The sequence below is a fragment of the Cyanistes caeruleus genome, chromosome 1 (genome assembly GCF_971803275.1).
Source record: "Cyanistes caeruleus chromosome 1, bCyaCae1.hap1.1, whole genome shotgun sequence".
Lineage (NCBI taxonomy): Eukaryota > Metazoa > Chordata > Aves > Passeriformes > Paridae > Cyanistes > Cyanistes caeruleus.
This window is the reverse complement of record NC_141701.1, coordinates 150289625-150297754: the sequence shown is the minus strand read 5'-3', so window position 1 is coordinate 150297754 and position 8130 is coordinate 150289625.

The window sequence follows — 8130 nt, the reverse complement described above, 5'->3', positions numbered from 1 at the left end:
CATAAGCTCCTGGAAATGCAGCCAGCATTGGGGGTGAGGCTGAGATGAGGCTGCAGGTGGGAGACAGGGATTTCAGCTCTGCTCCAGGGCCCAAATCCCTGTGGCCTTCTTGTGGATGTGGCACTGGGGACCAGGGAGCTCCAGAACTCACGGCTGTGAAATGAAGGTCTGCAGGGGTGCTCAAAGCCCTGATGCCACTCTGAGGGGGTCACCAAGAGGTCCTGGCTTTTGGGAAGAAGCTGAGCCCACCTCTCACATGGAGATCTGGTTTTTGCCAGGAGCAGTTTTCCTTCCTGATGAGGGAGAAGCTGTTCCTGCAGTGACCACCAGGACAAGGGGAAAAACCTCGGGAGGGGCACAAGCGATGACACACTTGGGTGAAAGCCTTAATTTGAGCACAGTGACCACAGCAATGTTCCTGAGAGACAAAACACAGGTGGTTTTCTGGCCACAACAACCCAGGGGCTACGTGGGGTTTTGCTGAAGCAACTTCCTGAAGCTTCCTGCAAATCCCACCCCAGCCAGTTTGGTGAGATCCCACCCAGCCTGGTTTGGGGGCCTTTGTTGTGCTGGTTAATGGGGCACGTGGGCGACTGACCCCGCCTTGGAGCTTCTTCAGCTGCTGGGATTTCTGACTGAGGGTAGCTCTTGGTGCCTTCATACCAAGTTCTGGAAGTTCTGGAACCTTCCTGGAGGCTGTGGGCTGGGAAATGGCTCTGGCATACCTTGCACAGCATCAGTGACTGTGAAAAATGATGAAGGAAAGGTTAACAGGGTCCACAGAGGGATCTGAGAGTCCAGAGCTGAGTTCAGTTGCTGTAAGGGAACAGGTTCTCCAGGAAGGCAAAGTTCTGGAGAAGCTGGCAACAAGAGCACATGGAGAGGAGTTGTTGTCACAGGAGAAGTGTTGGGTCTCCTTCCTGGGACTTTCCATGAGCGTGATGGCCACAAAAGGGACATCTCCTGTAGCTTTACCTCTTCCTTTCTATCCCCAGGCCATGAGATGGAAACCACAAGGTCACAGAGGGGTCTTTAATGAAAGATCAGCCACAACAACCCAGAGGAAAATATTTAGGGAAACCAGGAGAGGTTCCTATTTCTTTGGTTTCACTGACGACTGATAATTCCATTTGCATTTCCGTAGTTTCAGACTTCTCTGAAGGAAGTGTTGTCAAGGACAAGGGACAAGAAGAAAGCTGAGACCCTGTGAGAGCTCAGAGAGCTCTGGGTTTGTGAGGAACCATGGTCAGAGAGCTCTGGGTTTGTGAGGAACCATGGAAGAACCTGGAGGTGTTTGTGTAGATGGGACACCCAGGGACAGAGTTTGGTGGAGGATGTGGCAGTGCTTGGCAGTTCATGGTTGGACTTGATGGTCTTGAGGGTCTTTTCCAACCAAAATGATTCTGTGAAGAGCCAAGTGGACCTGGGATGATGAATTCCAAGGTGGAACCATGGCTCTGCCTGCCTGGCATTCCCTGATTTTACAGCTGTGCTCTGCTGAGCATCTCCTGCAGGCTGGAATTCCCATGGAGAGGTGCTCCAGGAGATGGTGAGAGGAGGTTCTGTGGTGTCCACCCTTCCTGGGCAGAGCAGGAGGGAAGAGCCCCCCAGATTCCCTTGGGACACAGGATGGAGGCTGGGGACGTGGTCAGCCCTTTAGGGCCGTATCCTGGGCTTGGCCAATGATTTTCACTCAGCAGCTGATTTTCTAAGAAGGATCATGGAAAAGAAGGGATCAACTCAGGCCAAGGGAGGGAGAGAATAAAAAAATAGGGGAAGCAGGAACATTCCTGGAGGCTCTCTGGCCTCTCTCCCTCTAACCTCCTGAGAGGAGCAGGAGGAGGAGAGAGACAAAACAAAAGGCACAAGAAAAGAAGGAGCCAAAATAACACTAACACGAGGGTTGTGAGGTCCAAAGCAAGCAGTGCCGGGGCAGGCCCCTTCCTAAAGTCCCTCCAGCTTTTGGAGGATCCGGGGGTCCTGCAGAAAACGCTGCCCTTTTATGGCCAGGCGAGGAGGGCCGAGCACAGGATCCTGCCCTACTAAGGGAAAACATCTCCTGCTCAGTGTTTGCAAGGAGAACACCCACAGTGAGTATAGACAAGCTCTCAAAGGACGACTGAAATACTGCTGCTCGTGTTGACCCCGATTCTTCTTTTCTCTTTTTTTTCTCCTTTGAGTTCTCACTTCTGCCTCCAAACCGGGGGATGGGGAGAGTAAAAAAAGAAAAAAAAAACATTTAAAAATAAAAGTAATGATCCAGGCAGGGCTGGCTGGGTCCAGGTGACACCCTCCCATCATGGGGTGGTTGGGTGGGGAGGTGGGTGAAGGGCCCTGAGCTGTTCCCATTCCTGCAGAGCAGCGGCTGTGCCGGTGTTTATCCCACCCTGGGCCGGTGTTTATCCCACCCTGGGCCGGTGTTTATCCCACCCTGGGCCCGTGTTTCTCCCACCCTGGGCCCGTGTTTCTCCCACCCTGGGCCGTGGAAGGGCTGTGATCCAAGCAGGGAAGACGTTGTTACTCCACTCTCAAGCACGACGTCGTGTGCCAAGCCCATCCATCCTCCGCTGCAAATCCCGGCCGTGGCTGACCCAGAATCTTTCTGTCTGGGAGGGAACCACCACCTCCCAGAGTTGCAAAAGCCACTCTATCCCATGGCAGGGAGAGGAATCCATGCTGCAAGTAAGACCCTGACTCATAGAAATCCCACTGAATTTGTATTTTCTGTATTTTTCACGCACCCAAGAGTTTATCCACCCACGGGTATCTTCTTGATCCGGCAGCAGATTCCCAGAGGAGCTCATATTGGATTCTTGGCCTTTTTTTCTACCAATTTTGTAATCATCAGGTTTAATTTTATATTTGGTAACACCAATATTAGGAAGTTTTAACCTTTGAGTTAGCGCACAGCAACAAGAAGATCCAAGAATTAATGAAAAAACGCTTGGAGGAATTTGAATTTGGCTTGGTGGCCAGGTTTTGGTAGTGGGGGACCACATGGGTGGCTTCTGTGAGAAGCTGCTGGAAGCCTCCCCCGTGTCCAGCAGAGCCAATTCCAGCCAGCTCCAGGACTGACCCAATGCTGGCCAAAGCCAAACCCATCAGAGATGGTGATGGCAGCACCTCTGGGGAAAACAGATTTGGGAAGTGGGAAAAACCCCTGTGCAGCTGCAGCCAGAGAGAGGAGTGAGGATTTGTGAGAGGAACAGCTCTGCAGAGCCCCAGGTCAGCGCAGGAGGAGGGGCAGGAGCTGCTGCAGGAGCCGGAGCTGTGGTTCCCCTGAGGTTCCATGGTGCAGCCCATGGAGAGGCAGTGGTGCCCTGCAGCCCGTGGATCCACCTGCAGGACACAGAGGAGCCCATGCTGAAGCTGGGGGATGCTCAAAGCACCCACAGAGAGCCCACGCTGGAGCAGAGCCCTGGCAGGACCTGTGGATCTGTTCCTGGCCCACACTGGAGCTGCATCCATCATAGCCCAGCTGTTGGACATCAAGGAGAACTTGTTGGGTACCAGAACTGGAGCCAGGTGAGGCTGTGCCGTGTCTCTTCACGCTGCCTGACTCAGCATGGCCTCGGTGTCTGCGCATCCTGGCTGTGCTGATATTGGCAGACATCGACTCGTTAGCAGCGAGACTCATTAGGACTGGGGCCTTGGGGGGTGTTTTCTTGGAATTCTAGAATGATTTGGGCTGGAAGGAGCCTTAAAGATCATTAATTTCCAACCTCCTGCCACAGGCAGGGACACCTTCCACTATCCCAGCCTGCCTCAAGCCCTGTCCAGCCTGGCCTTGGACACTTCCAGGGATGGGGCAGGTGGGTCACCGAAATGTGTTACAAGTGAGGAGACCATGGAGCAGCTGCCATGACCCTGCTTTTTGGAGCTCTGCTCATCCCTTTGGATGAGTTACAGCAGAGCATTGCCAGGTCTTCATTTTGGGTGAAAAAGGGCTTATTTTGGGAGTTATTTAAGAGCAGGTTTTACGACCAAGGTCTGTGCTCTGCATGCACTGAGCAAGCTGAGCCAAGCCAAGCAGCCCAAGCCAAGTTGTCCTCACTGCTGTTGTGTTGGAGGAACAATCTCTGTTAACAACTTGACTTGGCAGTTTCAACATTTTGGGGAAATAAATATTTTTATTCTCCCACCAGGCCTTTCTCTAGCCATTATTGGCTACTGCTTTCCTGCAGGAACAATTTAACCCTTGTGATGTTCAGGGCACTGGACAAAAGCAAATTTAGTAAAATTTAACCTTTTCCTGATAAAGCACATGGATTCTATGATCTAGGTGGGAAAACCACAGGATTTTACTTTCTTTTTTTTTTTTTTAAAGCCCCTCACAATAGAATTAAAGAAAAGATGTCACATGAGTGAAGTAAAGGTCCTTTTGTTGCTTGAAAACTGGTGAAAAAGACAGAAAAGAGAGAGGTTTCAACTGTCATTTCTTGGGGTGGAAATGAGTCCAGGGTTTTTCAACATCCTCATCCACAACCTGCAGGAGCAAGAGCAGCCCCACATCTTCATTTCTGCAGGAGAGATCTTCTGTAGGGCATCAAGTGCCACACTGAGGGCAAGGAACTCCAAAAGGCACTTAAAAAAATGGAAAAGCTGAGAAGAAATTCCAAATAAGCTTTGGTGTAGGAATAGATTAAGTAAAGCATCTGGAGAAAAAAAAGATTTGAACAATTCTCATGCTATGCCAAGGCTGGGACTCGCACCATGAGCTGAGATCTTGGACTGCCCCCAGAAATCACTGGCTCAGCGTGTGGCCAAGGAGTGTTCAAGGTGGCAGCTAAAAAGAGACAAGGAATTATTATTTCTCAGCCTTCCCTGCACACATCCAACGCTCAAGGCATCACTTTGCTGCTGCAGGAAACCCTGATGCGTCCTCGTTTCGATAACTCTGCAGCCCTGATCTCCAAGGGGAGCGTGGTGGTGTTGGAGAAGAAGAAAGAATGATTAAATGACCACTGGGATGGGGCAGCTGCTTTAAAAGGTGAGATGGAGCTCAGGATTGGTCAGCCTGGAGAAGGGAAGGCTCTTGGGACCTTATGAGCCAGAGGCAGCAAATCCTGAGGGTGGTGAGGCCGGTGAATGGGAGATTATTGATCAAATTATAGAGATTGCAAAATCCTTTGGTTTGGGTTGGAAGGGACCTTAAAGCTCATCCCATTCCACCCCCCTGCCATGGGCAGGGACACCTCCCACTACACCAGGCTGCTCCAAACCTGGGCTTGGAGTGGTTACCTCCTTTTGCTTCTGGAGAAGACCAAAAGGTTCGATAAACTCACAGCAAAATGGGGCAGGTGCTGGACCAGAGTCTCCCAAAATGCAGCGAGATGCACTTGGATCACTGCTCACCACCTGCAGACTTCCTCCCTTAGGAGCAATAAACCTCATCCCTCATCCAAGACACATTCCAAAGGTGGATGAAGTAGTTCCTGCTTTATCTGGTGCAAAGTTAAGGATGGAATTCCTGTGACAGCTCCGAAGGGCGTTGGTGTCACCCCCAGCTTTGCCAGGTGTGGATCTGCACGGTCTGCCCAGCACGGGGCTGGCACCTCAAAGGCAGCTTTGCATATCAAAGGAGAACGCAGTGAGGAGCAGCTTTTCATTAGTCAGGAAGTTATAAATTGATACCTTGATTGAAATAATTATCAAGAATTACAGGAAATACCCGGAGATGCATTTATATTCAAGAGAGTCTCCAGGGAGTTGGGGAAACTTTACCCCGAATAGGAGTTTCTGTTCGGGGACGCAGCATTGCAGAATGATTCCCCACCTTACAAACCCCCCATTATCAGTCCTGCCTTTTACCTGTTTTCTTAGAGCAGATTCTTACTTTTCTTTAGATAATCCTGATTTTTAAGGCTGCTGTGAGAGTGCTGGAGTTGTAAAGCAGATATATAGGAGCTGCAATAATTTCACAGCCCCTTCTTTTCCTCTGGCTTTTGGGTCCCTGGAATTACCCAGCATAACAGGAGTACCCAGAGAAGATGTGGCTACCCCTGGGTCCCTGGAAGTGTCCAAAGCCAGGTTGGATGGGGCTTGGAGCATCCTGGGATAGTGGGAGATGTCCCTGCTCATGGCAGGAGGTTTGAATGGGATGATCTTTAAGATTCCTTCCAACCCAAACCATTCTGGGATTCTGTGAAAGACAAGAAACTATCTTACTCTGTAAATATTCATATACAGGAAACACCCAATGAGTTTTCCTCCCCTGCCCAAGCCATGTTATATAATGCCCCAAGGGAAAAAACCACAAAAACCAAAAAATAAAACCAAAACTGCGCCCCCCTGAAAAAAAAAAAACCAAAACAGCCAATAAACAAAAGAACCCCAACCAATCAAAAATCCAAAGAAAAAAAATCCAGGATGAAGATCACCCAGAAATAGTCTGATTTTTATTAGTGCCAAAAACCCCATTAACTGCTGGTACATATATATATATATATACTGAATATGAAATATCCAGTAGAGAAGATTCCCTGCCCATGGCAGGGGTGTAGGAATAGATGACCTTTTAGGGTCCCTTCCAACACACAGTTTTCCAAAATTCTATGATCTTAAGGCCACAGGGGTGAAGTGTCTCAGGTAGAAATCTCAGCTTTTCAAGGATAAATTTACAGGGGGTTTTGAAACAGCAAGACTCCGAGGATGGGCATGGAAAACGAGCCATGGGCACCTTCAGCCACGGCTTTCAGGCCCAAATCCAGGAGCTGAAGTCAGAGAAGCTGAAGTTCAAATTAAATTAAGATGCCAGTCAGCCCCTGCTCACATCCCTGCAGCTCCAGCACATCTGGAAGAGGGAAGATGGCAGGGACAGATGACACGGAGCCGAAGGAAAGCAGTGCAGGAAAGAGGGAACATTGCTCACAGGAGTTATTTATGATCCGCCAGGAAAGCGAGGAGATACACAGCCTGGGACTCCCTGGGGATCTGTCCCAGGCCTGGTACTGCTCAAAATATTTTTTTAATAATTACTTGCATGAATAGAAAATTTGCTTCTTACAGCTGCAAATGATACCGAGCCGGGAGGGACTCGAAGCTCTTTGGAGGATGGGCTGGGACTTCAAAACAATCTTGACGCAGTAGAGAATTAGCCTGGAAAAAAAAAGAAATAGTCTGCAATTTGGGAGAAACAAAGGGAAAATGCTGCTTGTGTAAGAGGAGCTGGGCTGCAGAGCACGGCCTGGGAAGGGAATGGGGGATTAGGGATGCAGGAGAGGTGTCACAGCCCTGCCTGGGATGAGCAGAACTCCTTATTCTGCAGGAAAAGCAGCAAACCATAGGCAAGGGCAGGTGAGTGTTGCCTGCAGGACACACAGAGTGGTAATTTAGGTCCTTGTGGCTCCATGGATCCTCACCAGCAGTGGGTTGTCTGCACAGATATGAGGATTTGGGGAGGTTGTGGGCTGGTGGTGGATCCAGGCTGGTGGTCCAGGGTTGATCAATCACAGAAGCTGGAAAAAGAAATCAAAACAAACTCACCCAAACTACAAAACCCCCTCAAACTCTCCCAAAATAATCAAAGGACTTGAAGTTATTTATTGCAGAGAAGACCAGATTTGGGCAAGAGCTACCTTGCTACCTTAGACCTTTTACAAATATTTAAGGCAGTCTGTTCCCCTATATTTGAATATTTACAGGGGCCTGGAGGGACAGGACAAGGGGGAATGGATTCACACTGCCAGAGGGCAGGGTTAGATGGGATACTGGGGAGGAATTCTTCCCTGTGAGGGTGCTGAAGGGTTGGAATAGAATTCCCAGAGGAGCTGTGGCTGCCCCTGGATCCCTGGAAGTGCCCAAGGCCAGGTTGGACAGGGTTTGGAGCAGCCTGGGATAGTGGAAGGTGTCCCTGCCACGGCAGGGGGTGGAAGTGGCTGAGCTTTAAGGTCCCTTCCAACCCAAACCATTCTGAGATTCTCTGATTTTATTAGAAGGAAATGAGTTGTTCTCTTCCTCTCTGTGACCAGCAGTGATGGGCTTATGCAACAGAAAAGGAACTTTAATTTATAGACAACAACAACAACAACAACAAAAGAGGGGGGGTTTGTCTTGGTTTGGTTTTTTGTTTGGTTTTTTTTGTAGAGTGCGTAGTTCAGGCATTTTTGGTTTTGGCAGTCAAAGTGCTCA